This window comes from Podarcis raffonei, chromosome 1 (genome assembly GCF_027172205.1).
Source record: "Podarcis raffonei isolate rPodRaf1 chromosome 1, rPodRaf1.pri, whole genome shotgun sequence".
Classification (NCBI taxonomy): Eukaryota; Metazoa; Chordata; class Lepidosauria; order Squamata; family Lacertidae; genus Podarcis; species Podarcis raffonei.
The window spans coordinates 116,914,972-116,932,120 of NC_070602.1; the positions used below are offsets into that span (position 1 = coordinate 116,914,972).

The 17,149-nt window shown below is 44.0% G+C and overlaps 1 protein-coding gene across 7 annotated transcripts in view; it reads right to left on the reverse strand.

The window, feature by feature from the left end:
- RAPGEF4 (Rap guanine nucleotide exchange factor 4) overlaps positions 1 to 17,149 on the reverse strand; it is a 173,078-nt gene that overhangs the window by 121,063 nt on the left and 34,866 nt on the right. The window contains exon 1 of one of the 7 annotated variants that reach the window (XM_053359445.1): positions 1,115 to 1,408. The exons of the other annotated variants lie outside the window; for them this stretch is intronic. The gene's annotated coding sequence lies outside the window, so the exon portion shown is untranslated. Of the gene's footprint in view, positions 1 to 1,114; positions 1,409 to 17,149 lie in introns of those variants that run through there. 7 annotated transcript variants of the gene reach the window in all.

The following is a 17,149-nucleotide window of genomic DNA, read 5'->3' on the forward strand; positions in this document are numbered from 1 at the left end:
ACAACCATTCACTCTTATAACAGCCCTGCAAATATAGAGATCGTCTTTCATACTTTCCAGACTAGAAAACTGGAACCTGGGAAAATGCTAACACAGCCAGCCAGTGCATTCTTAAATGAGGTGAAATTAGAACCCACTTTCTCTATCCAAACAACACTTCATCCAATAAACTAACTGTTTTTCTCTTTCTTTCTTTCTGATGGCGAATACTGTGACTAACAGTATCATAACGACTTTTCCTAATGCCATAAAGGACATGTGCTCTTTAGATTTCAGCATTTAAGGTTCAAAAATTGCATTTTTGAACTAAAATCACTACCTCTGAATATCTACAGCAAAACTCCATTTGTTTCCTTTTGCACTTGGCACATATATTATTAAATCATGTTCTTCTGAAAACTAGCATCAGGCTTAGTTTTTTAAACATCTATTGAGAGCAGTGTTTCAGCTTAACGCAGGATAATATATTTGAGGAGTTTCAAATGCATTTATTTGCTACATACTGTGTGGTGATTAAATATGATAATCTAATCTGGTTGCTTTGGAGGATAGGAACCAGCGTGAAATCAAATCTGTTCAAAAACTTCTTAAATGCAGATTTCATGTTGGCAATCAATAGTTCCTGTGCCATTTCCCTCCCTGCTCTCTGTTGCAGATGTAAAAGTGATGTTAAATACAACTGCTCAGTTTTGGGGGAAAAAATTATGGAAAATACCTATACTACATTTTCAGAACCTTTTTTTTTTTTACAGAAAGCATCCTTTCATTAGCAAGCATTGCCAAGAATAAAACACTTATAACATTGGTGCAGTAACATATATATATATACACAAACTGAGAGGCATTACTCTTGCTTCTCAAGTATTTCCCCCACTAATTTGCAGCATTAAAAAATTGAGAGTTAATGGGGGGTGGGGGGAAATATCCAAACTCCTCTGGCTAAGCACAAAGAAATGTTAAAATGGAAAACTCCGATTCGTTAGTCAAGCAATGCCAATTATATATCAAGAAGGCATGAGCTCAAATATAGCAAAAGTGAAAAGAAGACGATTCAATTAGAAAATAATGCTGAACCTGCCGCCGTCCCCACCTATATGAAATTTCAAAAACTTACACTGTAGTGTTCTTATCAGTCCAACCCAGCAAGCAGCCTTAAAAGTGAATTTTAGATTTTGCATCCATGCTCCATTCTTAATGATGTGACTGTTCAGGCACATGGTCGAGTAGCACTCAGCTTCTCCCTTAGTGATGTACGAGAGGCGAGCTCTGCTGATTTATCTAGTCTTTCTGCTGCAGATTAGCACTAATGTTTCTGCCTCTGCATCCTACCTTTCTTTTAAGCGAGTGGCTCTGCATTACCATTGGCAATCCAAATTAGACAGCCAATGCAGCATAGATTTCTCTCTCTCTTTCTCTCTCTCTCTTTCTCCCCACCCAGCTCATCCCCTATGAAACAACTGATAGGCATACAAGAAATCACACTGTTTGGATGTTATTGATTCTCACTTCCAATTTCCCTGCTGGGAAAGAAGTAGTCACCATAGGTGCCCTTCCCTTCCTGCAAAAGAAGGCTGCTGTGGTTCGAAGGTCTGTTTGCGATTTATTCTTCTGAAATATATTTAGCTTAGACAGATGGTCTCGGGCAAATAATTTGCATGCAGAAACTCAGGAATTTTGATATGTGTAACTCATTGATAATAGCCATACACATTCAGATTTACTATTTGCTCAGTGTAATAGTGTTTTGGGGAAACCGGATACAAAGTGGGTCAGGCTTTAATGCATTTAACATCCATTAGCGGCCATGAGCTCGTGCTCATAAATAGGTTTTATTTAATTACACTGCACAGGATTCATAGGTTACACACTCACTCTCTCGCTCAAATCCACTTCCTCTTGCCCTGCTCGCTTTGGAACATCTGACATTTTAAAGTGTGCTGCAAGTTGCTCTTCTTAAGAACTGTCCTCACGGCTGATGTTTTACACTGCGCCTCCGAAGATGCCAACAAGTTTACTACAGCAATTAGCAAAGGACAAAGTGAATGAACCGCTGCTACGTTCTTCCAGGCTTTCGAGTAATCAAGGAGTGCCCTAGCAATAAGGGACCATATTTTATTCATGATGTTTTCAGGCCAAGACACCACAAGATTTTAATTTTTTTTTAGTTTAAAATTTTCATAAGCACTCTCAAACACTCAAGAAACAGAAAATGCCCCACAGCTTTTATTCATTTCAAAATCTGAAAAAGCCTGACAACTTTGCTCCCTGTCTAAATCAATCCATACCACGCTTCTGCCTAGTTTAATTGCTCTCCACCCCTCCTGCTATAAATCTGAAGCTGAAGGAAACAGACCTGCTCTGTGAATAACAGCAAATGTCCAGTTGACATGAGATGATCTTCAAGGCATCAGTGTTGTTGTATGAACTCTTGTCCATACAGAGAGCTTGTGCAGTGCTGTGGTCAGAGTATAGGACTAGGTAAAAGGTAAAGGTAAAGGACCCCTGGACAGTTAAGTCCAGTCAAAGGAGACTATGGAGTTGCGGCACTCATCTCGCTTTCAGGCTGAGGGAGCTGGCGTTTGTCCACAGAAAGCTTACTGGGTCATGTAGCCACCATGACTAAACCGCTTCTGGCACAATGGAACACCGTGAAGGAAACCAGAGCGCACAGAAATGCCGTTTACCTTCCCGCCGCAGCGGTACCTATTTATCTACTTGCACTGGTGTGCTTTCAAACTGCTAGGTTGGCAGGAGCTGGGACAGAGCAACGGGAGTTCACCCCGTCATGGGGATTAGAACCACCAACCTTCTGATCAGCAAGCCCAAGAGGCTCAGGGGTTTAGACCACAGCGCCACCCGCGTCCCTGACCTGGGAGTAAATCCTATTGAACACAGTGGGACTTAATCCTGAGAAACGCAGCACAGCATTGTAACAAAACGAATAAAGTGAGAAAGAGCTAAAGCTCCCAAGAATTGATTCTTCCTTCTTGACTTTCTTCCTTAACTTCCAGGGTGCTCTTGTCAGAGGGGGTCCACTGATGGATGTGTGGTTTAGACCACAGTGCATCCCAGTGTAGGACTAAGGCTAGGGAAACTTCATTCAAGTCCCTTACTGTGTGATTTCAGGCCAGGCTCTCTCAGCCAAAGCTACCTTGCAGGGCGATTGTTGCAATGATAAAACAACATATTCTGCCTCAAGCCCCTTGGAAATAAGGCAGGATGAAAATGTGTGTTAAATAAATAAATACACATTTAAGAGTTGAGAAGATCAGTGCTGCCTCGATTATTGCATGCAACAATCTTGCAAAAACAAAAAAATGCAGAGAATTACCAAAATGGTAGCTTTTCAAAATGCACCATGAAGTGATGTTGTTGTTGTTGTTGTTGTTGTTGTTGTTGCTGCTGCTGCTGCTGCTGCTGTTGTTGTTGTTAACCTTTCAACTTCCTCAAATAGTAACAATAAAAAGATTTAGCACCTTTTATCCCAACACCAGAAGAATCTTATGAATGTACACAAGGATGTCCTCACTCCCGTCTTGAATTACAGCCTCTCAATTCGGCAGATTTCCAGCGACTGACAGCAACTAGCAATGCTGCACAATTCTAGGGGCAGGAGATTCGGCGGAATACTGTAACCGGCTGAGATTGCCGGGGAGATGTTGGCTTTGGCAGAGCAAGTTATCCAAACAGAAATTAGTTCTGGCCACGAGAGGGGAGTGGGAGGAGAGAAATAATTTCTGCTCTTGCAGCAAACGTGTCATGGGATCTGTAGTGGCTGGAAGCAAAGAAGATCTTCCCTGTTTTACAATCCCTTTGAAGATACCATTCAATAGCAGGAGTGGCAGAGCACATGCCTGCTCACTGTTTCATGTGAGACCCACTTTCCCAACTTGCTTGTCCCCCCCCCCCCGGCTTTCTTTAAAAAAGCCAAAGGAAGCTCAGCTTTTATGGGTCTGTTCTGTACCTAATTCGTTTACCAGGCATCAGGACGCACAAGATTTCCACGTTGCATATGTGAACTCCCTTATCTAGACTGAAATGCAAGGTAGCAGATGGCAGCGGAGGCCAATGGGGCTTGTTGTTGTTGTTTAGTCATTTAGTCGTGTCCGACTCTTCATGACCCCATGGACCAGAGCACGCCAGGCACTCCTGTCTTCCGCTGCCTCCCGCAGTTTGGTCAAACTCATGCTGGTAGCTTTGAGAACACTGTCCAACCATCTCGTCTTCTGTCGTCCCCTTCTCCTTGTGCCCTCCATCTTTCCCAGCATCAGGGTCTTTTCCAGGGAGTCTTCCCTTCTCATGAGGTGGCCAAAGTATTGGAGCCTCAGCTTCAGGATCTGTCCTTCCAGTGAGCACTCAGGGCTGATTTCCTTAAGAATGGAGAGGTTTGATCTTCTTGCAGTCCGTGGGACCCTCAAGAGTCTCCTCCAGCACCATAATTCAAAAGCACCAATTCTTCGGCGATCAGCCTTCTTTATGGTCCAGCTCTCACTTCCATACATCACTACTGGGAAAACCATAGCTTTAACTATACGGACCTTTGTTGGCAAGGCGATGTCTCTGCTCCGTTGGGGCTTACCAGAAGTTAGAATGGGAGGGGCAGAGTGGCAGGGAGGTGGGCGCTGTCTGAAGGCACCAATGAAGAAAATACAGCATTTCCGCTGCTGGGTAATGTGCACTCAGGTAAGCACCGCTGCCCATCCCACAATGTCGGTATTGGAAATCCACATGAACGCTAGCACAAATGGAGAATAAGCATGCTCAACATTGGGTAGACAACCATCCTACCAATCAGATACATACCAACCCTACTACGAAGAATATAGAAGATTCTTTCTCCCCTTCATTTGCTGCTGCCACTGCAGGAAGTGTGAAAACAAAGCCTGCGTCTTACACATGTGCCTGTTCCCCGAGCAGAATTTAATCCCCACTCGTCGGCTGATGAATGGGGGCTGTATCCTACTGCATCGGCTGCAGGGACCCAATGTGGGATCGAACCCCACCCTCCCGCTGATTAGCTGACACCACAAATGCAGGGCTAAAAGAACGAACAAATAAAAAACATACAGTGGTATCTCAGTTTTGAACAGCTTAGTTCACAAACAACCTGGAACCCGAACGCTGCAAAACCGGAAGAAGGTGTTCCAGTTTTTGAACTTTTTCCCCAGAAGCCAAACTTGCTCCGTTTTGAGTCCCCCTGTGTTTCCTGTTGTACTGCTAAGTTGCGTCCTTCCCATTGTAATTCAAGCCTTCTGTTTCTGATTGCAGTGTTCTGAGGTGATATTTGGAGCTTGTATTTGGTGCTTTTGTTTATTTTGCGTTTTTTGTTTTGAGGCTTTTTCAGTTAACTTGTTTTTGTGACTGTGTGGATCCCAGTTCAGCTACTGATTGATTTGATTGATAGATGGCTTGATTGATTGTGTGACTGCAGAAATGGATAAAAGCCCCCATCCAAACAATGACTATCATCAGTGCAGGTAAGAAAGAAAATTAATTTTAATTTTTATCATCTACAATACTGTTTTATTTATTTTATAGTACAGTACATTGATTACTGCTTTCATTATATGGATCAATGGTTTCGTTAGATAGTAAAATTCATGATAAATTGCTGTTTTAGGGGTTGTTTTAAAAGTCTTGAATGGATTAATCCATTTTGCATTACTTTCTATGGGAAAGCATGCCTTGGTTTTGGAACACTTTGGTTTTGGAACAGACTTCCGGAACGGATTACATTTGAGAACCAAGGTACCACTGTAGTCCGATAATATACCACACCTGACTTTCGACCAGATGAGCTGAAGCCTAGTCTAAGAATAATACCGTTCTCTAGATAAAACAATTGTTTCAGAAAATCAAAGTGAGTTTTCTTGGGTTCTTTTATGAGCACCAGAGCTAGCATCTGTCTTTTTTCCCCCTGGCACAGCACAGGAAGCTATTTGCAATTTGTTTCCTATTTATTTGTTACGTGTTTATACAGGCCTTACTCCACCAGGTGGTTCTTCTGTGGCCTTCCAGATGTTGATGGCGGCTGGGGCTGGTGGAAGTTGTTGTCAAACAACATCAGGAGGGACAACAGCTGAGCCACTGTTCCCTTACTCCAAGAAGCATGGGATAGTAGATGTGGCATTTCACCTCCCTAGCAGGCTCCATGGGATATCTGACAAAGTTGGTTTGCCCAAGCCAGCCAAGAAACTTTGAGGCTCAGCGGGGATTCAAACCTCTCTCTCCCAACACAACTGCCGCAGAGCACCACAGCAGCTTTCACATCCATTTTTACAATAAAACTGAAGTGCCAAGCATTATAAGCTGGCGCATCATTTATTTAAAAGCAAAGCACCACTAGAAATATTAAGAGAAATTGCAATCACCTTAACTTTAACGTCAACAGCAACAACCGGAATATTTCTGTCCCTTGAGTCATTTGATTTGCTATTTGCTCAATTCATAATTAATTATTAAAACGAGTCACGGGTGGCTTTGATATTCTGGGGAAGTGCAGCACTGCCAGCATGGCATCCGGTTTGAAATGCAAACTGACTTCCATAAGCATTCAAAGAGGGCTAGGATAGGAGGGTATCCTATCCCCACTTGCTACAGAAGGAGCCTGCTCCCATTTGCTCAAGAGTTTTGTATACATGCTGTGCAGATGTTTGGCATATCCGACATGGAAACGGGACATGCACACTTACCAAATGAGAAATTACTTAGGGCAATAGGTGGCAAAGTCAAACATGCTACCACATCTACTGTAACTACTGTATTTTTCCGTGTGTAAGACTAGGTTTCCCCCCTAAAAAATGATGTCCAAAATTTGGCGGGTGTCTTATACACGGATAGATCTCTTCCCATTTTCTTAAATCGAAGTCCCCCCAAATAGGGGGTGTCTTATACATGGGGGCGTCTTATAGATGGAAAAAGGTATACAGTGGTACCTCTGGTTGCGAACGGGGTCCGTTCCGGAGGCCCGTTCGCAACATGGAAAGAACGCAACCCGAGGCAGCGCCTCTGCACAAGTGGGGGTTGCGATTCGCCGCTTCTGCGCATGCATGTGACATCATTTTGTGCTTCTGTGCATGTGCGAGCAGCGAAACCCAGAAGTAATCCTTTCCAGTACTTCCAGGTCACCGCGGGACGTAACCTGAAAGAACGTTAACATGAAGCGGACATAACATGAGGTATGAATGTATATATTTTTTAACAAAGAATGACTTATCTACCAACAGTATTGCACCCCACCAACAGAAGCAAGCAGCAGAAGCAAAATGATGGTAAATGGCCAAAACAAAGAAACACTTAACAGAAAATAAAGAATACAGTGAATAAAGAATAATAAATAAAGAGTCTAAAACCTTGGAAAACTGGCATGCTATAGGGATTAAAAGGCCTGGGAAGACCAGGACTCAAATTCTTACTAAGCAAACAAGTTGCCTGGGTGTACCTCATCCAGGATTTGACCTGGACCACATGGAATTCTAAGCCAAACCATGGGGCAAACATGCTGGTTCCTGGAGAGAAAATTGTGACTGCTTTTCCCGCTCCTCCAGTCCTACTACTGCTGTGCTGCTATAAGCTAAGCCATGGCTTGGCCTAGCATTCCATCCAAACTCAGACTCATTGGCTGGAGTGACATAAGCAATAAGTCTGGGTTTGGATGTAATGCTAAACCAAACCATGGTTTGCTTCTAGCAGCATGGCAACAGCAGGACTGGAGAAGGAACAAAGCAGCCACATTCTGTAGCCAAGATTTGTTCTATGGCTTACTGCTCATGGATTGCCTGGTTTATTTTGCCCCCAGACAACCCATGAGCTTGGTTTATCAGGTGGGGTTTAAAGAGTTTCCTTTGAATTTGGCGCACTGAAATAATGCTAAGGAAATTATGCTTCTTCTTTGCAGTTGGAGTAATTATATCATTTGCTCATTTATTTTATTTTTTAACTTGAAATTTAGTTAAAGATATTTCTAGGCACAAGAGCAGCAAAAAAATAAAATTAAAAGCATATGGGACAGCATATGGAAAGGAGAAAGCAAGGTAACTTAGGCTTGCAAGCTGTTGTGTGCAAGAGTTATGCACTGCTTATGTTTTATTTAATCTTATTCCATCCCACCCACAGCTAAGAAAATGTACAGACTTGTGCACTTGCGAAGCAGGAAGGACTGGAGCATCATGCTTTGTAAGTTAGCAGAATGATTAAAAAAAGAAAAACAATCAGAAAGGATTGTGAGAGTCCTGGACACTCCTGGACACTTCTCAGTTTTGTTATCACTGCTCATAAATAGGTGGAAGTGGAGACCCACACCCAAGAGTTCCTGATTAGCTGCATAAATGACAAACTTCAGAAGCAGACAGAATTATCTTGTGGGTCACCAACTGGCTGTGACAGGTGAGGAGAACCCCTGTGGTAGTTTTTATCTCCTCCCATCCCAAATTCATATATTCAGATAACATACCTGCTATGCTAAGAACTGGACAAGTTTTAGTCTGTCTCAAAGCTTTAACAGCTGTTTTCCTGTTTGGGCTGCTGGTGGTATTTCTCTCAAGCTGTACACACCACCCTGACATCTGATACAATGAAGGGCCGTATAAAAATGCATGAGATTTTTAAAAGCCAATTATTCCCGATACCCTTTTTTCCAGTGATAACAGCACTTAACGTAACATGTGAAGTCTGCCACGGAGGTAGGGCCATCATTAAGGAAGAATAGAGATACGATTCCCCTTAATCAATGGCTTGACATGACAACATTGTGGTTCGAGGACCCAATCCCCGCATAGTGGAATGAAAACACAAGGACACGTGATATAAGGTTAATGGGCAAGAAAAGGCCACGACTTTATTGATTACAGCAAGTGAAAAGGTATTGGCTTAGGCATTGGATTACGTCAGCTGACTCCAGCCCCTCAGACAGGGGTGAGTCTAAAACAGGGGGGTTTATTCACCAGTAGGTGGAGCCTGTTGATGCTAATCCAACTATAAGTTCTCCCCTGATGTCACCGAGGGTCGTGCCATGGCCTCCCGCCACGCAGGCATCGGACAGAATACACGACCGCCGGATTCCTTTAAGGGAATACCCAAAAATTGAAGGCATAGGCGATGGCCACACCTAGCCCTTCGACACACCACAACAAATTATTCCAATGCCTAACCTACCCACCAATACCACGAAAGTTGTGACGATTGCTACGAGGTAGGCGAAAAAACCAAAAAGCCTAATGCCAAATGGAAAAATTCCTACCAGCCCCCCCCCCCCCGGACAACCAGGGCGACCAACCTAAGGTCCATAGCAAGGCCAAAAGAAAACTGAGACCCTGAGCTCTAAGGGAGTGGAGGGTTGGTGACTCGCGAAGGGATGACGAAAAGTGAGGCCGGGAGGCTGGCGCCCCAGCAATTTAGGCTGCTATACACGCCCCCTCGCAGGCACCTGGTTGGGTGCCTGCCCATGGCCGTGGGCGCCAGCCAGGCGAAGTCCGGCTCCCGACCACAACCACTCCCCTCTCTTGCAGGAGGAGAGTCTTTGTGGTTCAAGGACCCGATCCCCGCATAGTGGAATGAAAACACAATGACACGTGATATAAGGTAATATGTGCATTAGGATAATAAGAATATACACACCTGTATATTAATATGTGGTAATGTAACAGTATTTATTTCTTTTCAATCTCATTCACTTTTCTCACTCTCTTTTTATAAATGGAATTGTTCTAATAAAATATTAATAAAAATAAAAAGTGGTACCTCCAGCAATAAACCAATGGCATCGCGCCCATTGTCCTTGGGCTGCGTTCTTACTTTTCATACATACGCATTTCATCCAAGAGCGTTAGCTCTTGAATTGGTGCAATGCATATCGAGGTGAACCCTCTTTTCTTAAGATGTTCTTGTTTGTTTGCATTCCATTAACAGTAATGGTGCAAGCATCATTTTATTTTCTCATCCTTCTCTGGAGGCAGCATGAGTCAAGGCTGAAGCGTGGAAAGCAGTGCAGACCTCCCCATCACAACGCACTGTTGCATTTTATTTTGGTTTTTTAAATCGTAACTATGTAAACATCAGGGGTTTTTTGAAAGCGAATCATGGTCATCCAATAGGATCAACTGGATCAAGAGTGCTGTTTGGAGCTGGAGAACACATCATGGTTGCTAACCGAGATACTGTAAACATGAATGATGCTACGAAAAACAGAAGGGTCAAGGCAGCAGGGTCTGGACTAGGGATTTTTAACAGAATTCTGACCATTAAACTACAATTCCCACAATTCTCTGGGGAAGTCCTGGCAGTTATAGTGATATAGTTAACGGTAAAGGACCCCTGGACGGTTATGTCCAGTCAAAGCTGACTATGGGGTTGCAGCGCTCATCTCGCTTTCAGACTGAGGAAGCCGGCGTTCATCCACAGTCAGCTTTCCAGGTCATGTGGCCAGCAGGACTAAACTGCTTCTGGTGCAATGGAACAACATGACGGAAACCAGAGCGCACAGAAATGCTGTCTACCTTCCCGCCGCAGCGGTACCTATTTATCTACTTGAACTGGCATGCTTTTGAACTGCTAGGTGGGCAGGAGCTGGGACAGAGCAATGGGAACTCACCCAATCACGGGGACTCGAACCGCTAACCTTCCGATCAGCAAGCCCAAGAGGCTCAGTGGTTTAGACCACAGTGCCACCTGCATATACTCGCTTCCATACTTGCTTCCATTGCACTATAGATCTGACAATGGTCTCAGCAATTCCTATACGCCTCCATTTTGCTGACACAAGTATCGATCTTTTTTCAATTATGATGGGGTGCTGAGGTGGGGGGAGCCTAACGTTTCCTTGTGATATTTTTCAAATATCACAATCAATGATATCAACATCAAAATGCTGTTTGGCCTGTAAGTGGTGAGGAGAGAGAAAAATCCAGGCAGCGCATGGGCAAGTGGCGTTGGAAACACTGTGGGGTTTTTATTTTGGCAAAGGAAAGGGAAGAAGCTTCCTACGCTTTTAAAATAAGTTCGGTGTGAGGGACAGCAGATTTGAGGGGCAGTTGGAACTGCACCCAGATAGGACTGCCCTGAGGCGAGAGAAAGAATATGGAAGAATAAGGTGGTGACAAAGGACCACCAAGAACCTGAACAACAACTGAGAATTTACAGGCTCTAAAATTAGAATTTCAAACTGATAACCTGACAACATAAGCTTCAGTTCATGGAGATTTCCCTCAAACAGAAGATGTAAACTCTGGAAATTGTTGCGGGCTTCAAACAGATGGAGAAATTGACCCATCTGAAAGAGGTGCAGAGAAAAGAGTTTTATAATGAGCTAGAGACTTAAATAGTACCGAGAGAAGCCGAGAGGAGAACTATCTCTGGGGACAAATTAAGTGTAAAATTCTCGGCCAGTCAAGCTCCCAAAAGAAATTTATTTCTCTATGACTAATTTAATTTCCCCTCTGTTCTGCCTGTAGTTTCAAACTAAGGAGCTAAGCTATGTAGGTGATATGGGGGGGGGGGAGTTCTCTACATGTACAAGTACTGTATAGACTAGTCCTTTGACAAGTTTTTGTGGGCGGCGGCAGCAGTAAGATGGAGCCTAAATGATGCAGTTTTGTTTTTCAGTCTGTTTCCTTATATCATCATCCACTCTGCAAAGATTTCCAGATAAATATTTTGTCAAAATTACAGCACCTGAAGCTCAAAAATCAGAACTAGAACAAAAGATTGCTTAGCCTCATCATGCTCTTTTTCCAATCATGCTATTTTCCAAGTGTATATTTTTTAATGCATCGAAATAGAAAGCAGAACGCTCCGGTCCCACGAACGCTGCTTCCCTCATCCTACACCTCTTAAACTGTCTTCCCGCTGCTGCCTATCACAGCTATAATGTGCCTGGCTTAGTTCAGACATCATACCAAACCATGGTTAAGGAAACCGTAGTCTCTGATCTGCCAGCAAACTAGAATTAGAAAACCATACACACAAAGAGATTTGCAATTCAAGCTTCATGATATCTATAGCCCTGTCCGGGGAGTCCCATCCCTCCCTCCCCGCACAACTAGGATTGCAGGAGGAGAGAGTGGGTACATGCTTGTCCTCCCCCCTCCTGTCACTCAGCTTCAGCATCCCTCGTGTGGGATGGAGGAACTTCTACATGAGAGATTCTGCTCACAGGTGCTCCCCACACCATTTAGAACCTTGTGTATGGAGGGTGATAAAAGTTGAGCACTGGGAATATGCTTAAGGGGGCCTACAAACGTGCTATCTGCATGTTGACTGGGACATGTGCACAATTCTCCCTCCATGGAAGGGTTATGTGCACATTATCTATGAGGCCTGGTGAATATGCACAATAGCTGGTTGTTATGTACATTAATTGGTCAGTTTACATTCCCCTTAACATATATACCTTGGTTTTTGAACAGCTTAGTTCTCGAATGTTTTGGCTCCCAAATGCCGCAAACCCGGAAGTGACTGTTCCGGTTTGGAAACTATTTTTGGAAGCCAAACATCCGGCGGGGCTTCCGATTGGCTGCAGGAGCTTCCTGCAGCCAATCCGAAGCCGTGCTTTGGTTTCCGAACATTTTGGAAGGTGAACAGAATCTGTTCCGGAAGTCCGTTCGACTTCTGAGGTACCACTGTATATTTATATATAGTATACTTCCTAAACCAAGCATGAAATATTATAATAACCACCATTATCAGTATATTTTTAAAAATATTTTCCATTACAAAATGAAATAGTTACTTGAAACAAGACAAAACTATGCCGCTACAAGTACAGTACGTGCAGATTAATCCTTTGTGGTAGCAATATTTGTTTTTTGTTTTTTTTAAGAAGCCAAGGGGAGTGAGATGGGAATAGTAGCGGAGAGATTAGAAATTTCAGTCCCTGAAATAACCTCGGTCACATATGACCTTGAGAATTAGCGTGACTGGGTGAACTGCAAATTCCAGAAATATAAGTGTAGGTTTTCACCAGTACTTATCGTGCTATTCTCAGAAGAGCAGTCAATGTTTCTAACAGTCACATGTTAAAAACAACAACACAAAGTTTCGATCAAATCTAACAAATATTATAAAAATAAAAATGAACATTTCTGACATATATACAAACATAATGTATTTTGCCACAATCTTTTCTCAGTCACGAAAAATCACTTATCAAAAAGCTAGAACTAATACAGAATATGCAATTTTTATGTTTTCAGCCGTGCTTTGCAAAATGTGTTTAAGAACAAAGTATTTTAAAATGAGAATCCGCCATACTATCTATCTATCTATCTATCTATCTATCTATCTATCTATCATCTATCTATCTATGCACTGCTCCACTGGATTAAGAAATTAAGGCAGGCTTGATCTTTGCATGCAGCAGAGCCAGTGTGGTGTAGTGGTTAAGAGCGGTAGTCTCGCAATCTGGGGAACCGGGTTCGCATCTCCGCTCCTCCACATGCAGCTGCTGGGTGACCTTGGGCTAGTCACACTTCTTTGAAGTCTCTCAGCCCCACTCACCTCACAGAGTGTTTGTTGTGGGGGACGAAGGGAAAGGAGAATGTTAGCCGCTTTGAGACTCCTTAAAGGGAGTGAAAGGTGGGATATCAAATCCAAATCCAATGTTGTAGAATCCTAAAGAAGTAGAATAGGACAGACTATTTCACTGCAAGCGGGGGTTCATATGGTAAAAACCCACCACTAAGCCAAATTCCATCCAAGTAGAAAGCTAGCCCAGCAAGAAGTAGGCTGAGCAATATCCTTTCTCCTCAATAAGCTAAGGGTTTTTTAAAAACACACTCACACACATTTCTCCACCAGAGTCCGAAGCGGTACAATCCACCCTCACAATCTGCTGTTTGTGCAGACTATGCAGGATCGATTTAGCTATCAAAGGACTGGAGAGTCATGTGTTTAAACAGTTTATACTTCTTTTTTTTTAAATTCAAGCTGCTAAAAATCCTTTCTTCAATCTTGTCCCACACAAATTTCCCCGGCGCGTATACTGTTAGACTTAAAATAACCAGGTTTAGCTTGTATATACCCCCAAGAGTTCTGAATTAGAATTTCTTTCCTGGAGTTCTCTCCCTAAGCTTTACGTTTTAATTAAAAACTCAGCATGGGGCGCGCCTCACAGAGCTCCGCATGATTAGTCAAAACCTAAATATCCCTATCAGATTAAACCAAACAGCTAAAAGAGAAGCCTACGGGATTGACTAGTTTACTCACGGAGTTCCCTTGCCTTCTCCCTGACCCTCTTGCGGAGTTTTGGCGCTAAAGACTGGGCTACTGAGTGTGGTGTATTTTTGTTCTTATTGCTTACATTTAAGATTGCAGCTCAGTAGGAAAAGGTCCCAGATTTAATCCCGGCCATCTCTGGGTAGGGAGAGAATTCTGCTCAAAACCCTGGAGAAACTGCTGCCGGTCAATGGAGACAGTCAATGAATTGAACCAATGGCCTGACTCACTATAAGGCAACTTCCTATTTCTCTTCCTTTTGTCTTGTGGGAGCTGTCCAATCTCATTGTGATGGCCTGGGATTTGGACTCGGATGCTGAACCTGAGGCATCCCAGCCTGCACAGGATTCCCCGCCTCCAGAACCAGCTGAGCTGGGGCTGGGGCCTGAGCCTGAAGGGTCCTCACCTGTGCTGGGTCCTCAGGTGCAGGCATCAGCTGAGTCTGCTCTGGCTCCTGAGGTGATGGAGGACCCATTGCCTGCAGGTGCTCCACTCTCAGCCCCGTCAGAGGAAGCTGAGGTTGCCTCTGGGTCCAGTAACCCTCCAGCCTCTCCTGAGCTGCAGAAGCTCAGGGCAGAGAGGCGGAGGGAACTAAGTTCCCGCAGGAGGAGTGCTCATCTCCAGGCCAGGAGAGGCGAGTCACCAGAGGATCGGGGCCGCCCTATGCCTCGGGGCAGATAAAAGCCGGCCAGCCCCAGTCCCAAGTTGTGGGAGCAACATTGTTGGTTGCTAGTTCTTGCCTGAACCCTGTCCTGCTTTCCTGCCTGAGCTCCTGACCCGCCCTGGCTCCCTGGCTTACAAGCCTGTTCTTGACTTCAGCCGACTCCCTGCCCTGCACCCAGCTTCAGCTACTACGGACTGCCTCCACGTTGCACCTTTGACCACGGACCGGACTTGGACCTCGCCTCTCGGGTAACCCACGGGACCAGCACACTCATGATGTTAACATTTGTTAAGAGGCTGAAAAAGGAGCCTCCCTACTGTGATCAAACAAAGCACGTCCTCCGACCACACTTTATTTTTTTGGTGCAATACTCCTGAAAGCCCCAGTCTAGCCATTTCCCTTCGTAATTTATGAGGTAAAAAAAGGTACAGGACCCCTGGATGGTTATGTCCGGTCAAAGGCGACTATGGGGTTGAAGAAGCTGTTGCCCTGCAGATGTTACTGGACTCCAGTTCCCATCAGCCCAAAGTAGCATGACCAATGGTCCAGGGATATTGTAGTTAGGGCTGCCATATTTCAAAAGGGGAAAGTTGTTGAGTTGTAGTGCAGCAACATCTGGAAGCCCTCAGGTTTCCAATTCCTGGTGCATAAGGGGAAATGTGTTGCTCATTGCTCATGAAATTGTGAATAATATCTAACAGGCTCCTATTCCTTCTGTGGAAGCGCATTCTGCAGAGCAAATTGCCATAGATATACATTTCCTCTAGGTATTGCAGTTGGAGCGGTCACAAAATGCAATATCCACCAGAAGCACAACATTAAGAGTAGATCAATAAACCTTGTGTGCAAGATTGTGCACTGAGATTGCATAAAATCTGATTACATCTAAAGGTCATTTCCTAAAAATAAAACATTAGAAATACTTAAAAGCATTCAGGGTTACACTACTTTGATGACCCCCTTTAAAAAATTGTCAGCAATAAGTTGTAGACGTAGACAGTGTGCCAGCTTCTAATTCCAGAGGAATGTAGATCCAACCAGCAGAGGAATACCTGCTAAAACTACAAACCTCTGAACGAAAAGCATGGAAAACAGAAGACGCGACAGAAATAATAAAATGGCAGCCCAAGACCCCACATCATCTCACTATAGAAACGATGGATTAGCTGCAGATCTGTCTCAGGATAATTGAATCCATACTTATCAGAAATTGTGTCTTGTTGAAGTTACGAAAATCACAGCAACTTCAGAATCATTTTTCATACTCCTCAAATCTATAGAACCTACAGAACCAGGGTTTTTGTGTTTTTTTTAGAGGCTGCCCCAGGACAGGAAAAAAAGCGTATTCAAGTGCGGGGGGTGGCAATGGTACTATCAAACTGCCTCTATTTTTCTTTTTTTTTAAAAAAAACCAAACAAACAAAACTTGTGTCTGTCTTCAACCTTACAGTCACCAAAGACACCAGCCCGTTTTGTACAGTAATTCTCCATATCAATCAACACCGTGCCCCTCGGATGTCTGAATAGTTCAGCCGTAGGTGTTACAAACCCTGTGCACATATAAATTCAATCTGCACGCAGAGCAGACACAGGCTGAATCTAGACATATATTTTTAAAAATGCTGTGAAAATGCTTTTTTAAAAAAAAAACTTTTAAAATATATATATGGAATTTCCCATTAGTTCACCATTGCCATCTTGTGTCACATTTGCACAATGCACTTAAAACAGTATATTTGCAGATTAATAGCGGATTCCTCTGCTCACACTTTTTTGGACCAAGATGGGGTTGTGCAGGTGAGGTTAGTGGGCACAATTCCACTTTCCCCTGCTACCAATTCAAACACAGCCCAAAACGTTTTGCTGCCTGAGGCATAGGGCAAGATGCCTCCCACCACCGGTTCCACGTACAGTGGCACCTTGGGATGCGAATGGGATCTGTTCCGGAGCCCCGTTTGCATCCAGAATGGAACGCAAGACGCGACAGCACGCCTGCGCATGCGCAGGTTGCGTTTTGCCGCTACCGCGCATGCGCGTGATGTCATTATGAGCGTCTGCGCATACGCGAGCGGCGAAACCCGGAAGTAACACGCTCCATTATTTCCGGGTTGCCGCGGAGCGCAACTTGAACGCACTCAACCCGAAGAGCATTCAACTCGAGGTATGACTGTACTGGAGCCAAGAAGGGAAGGCAGTTAAATCCTGAAAATGACATAGCAACATCCAGGCTAAGGGCAGCAGGCTAGCTTAAAGGATACAGGGTAGGCCGCGTGGCAC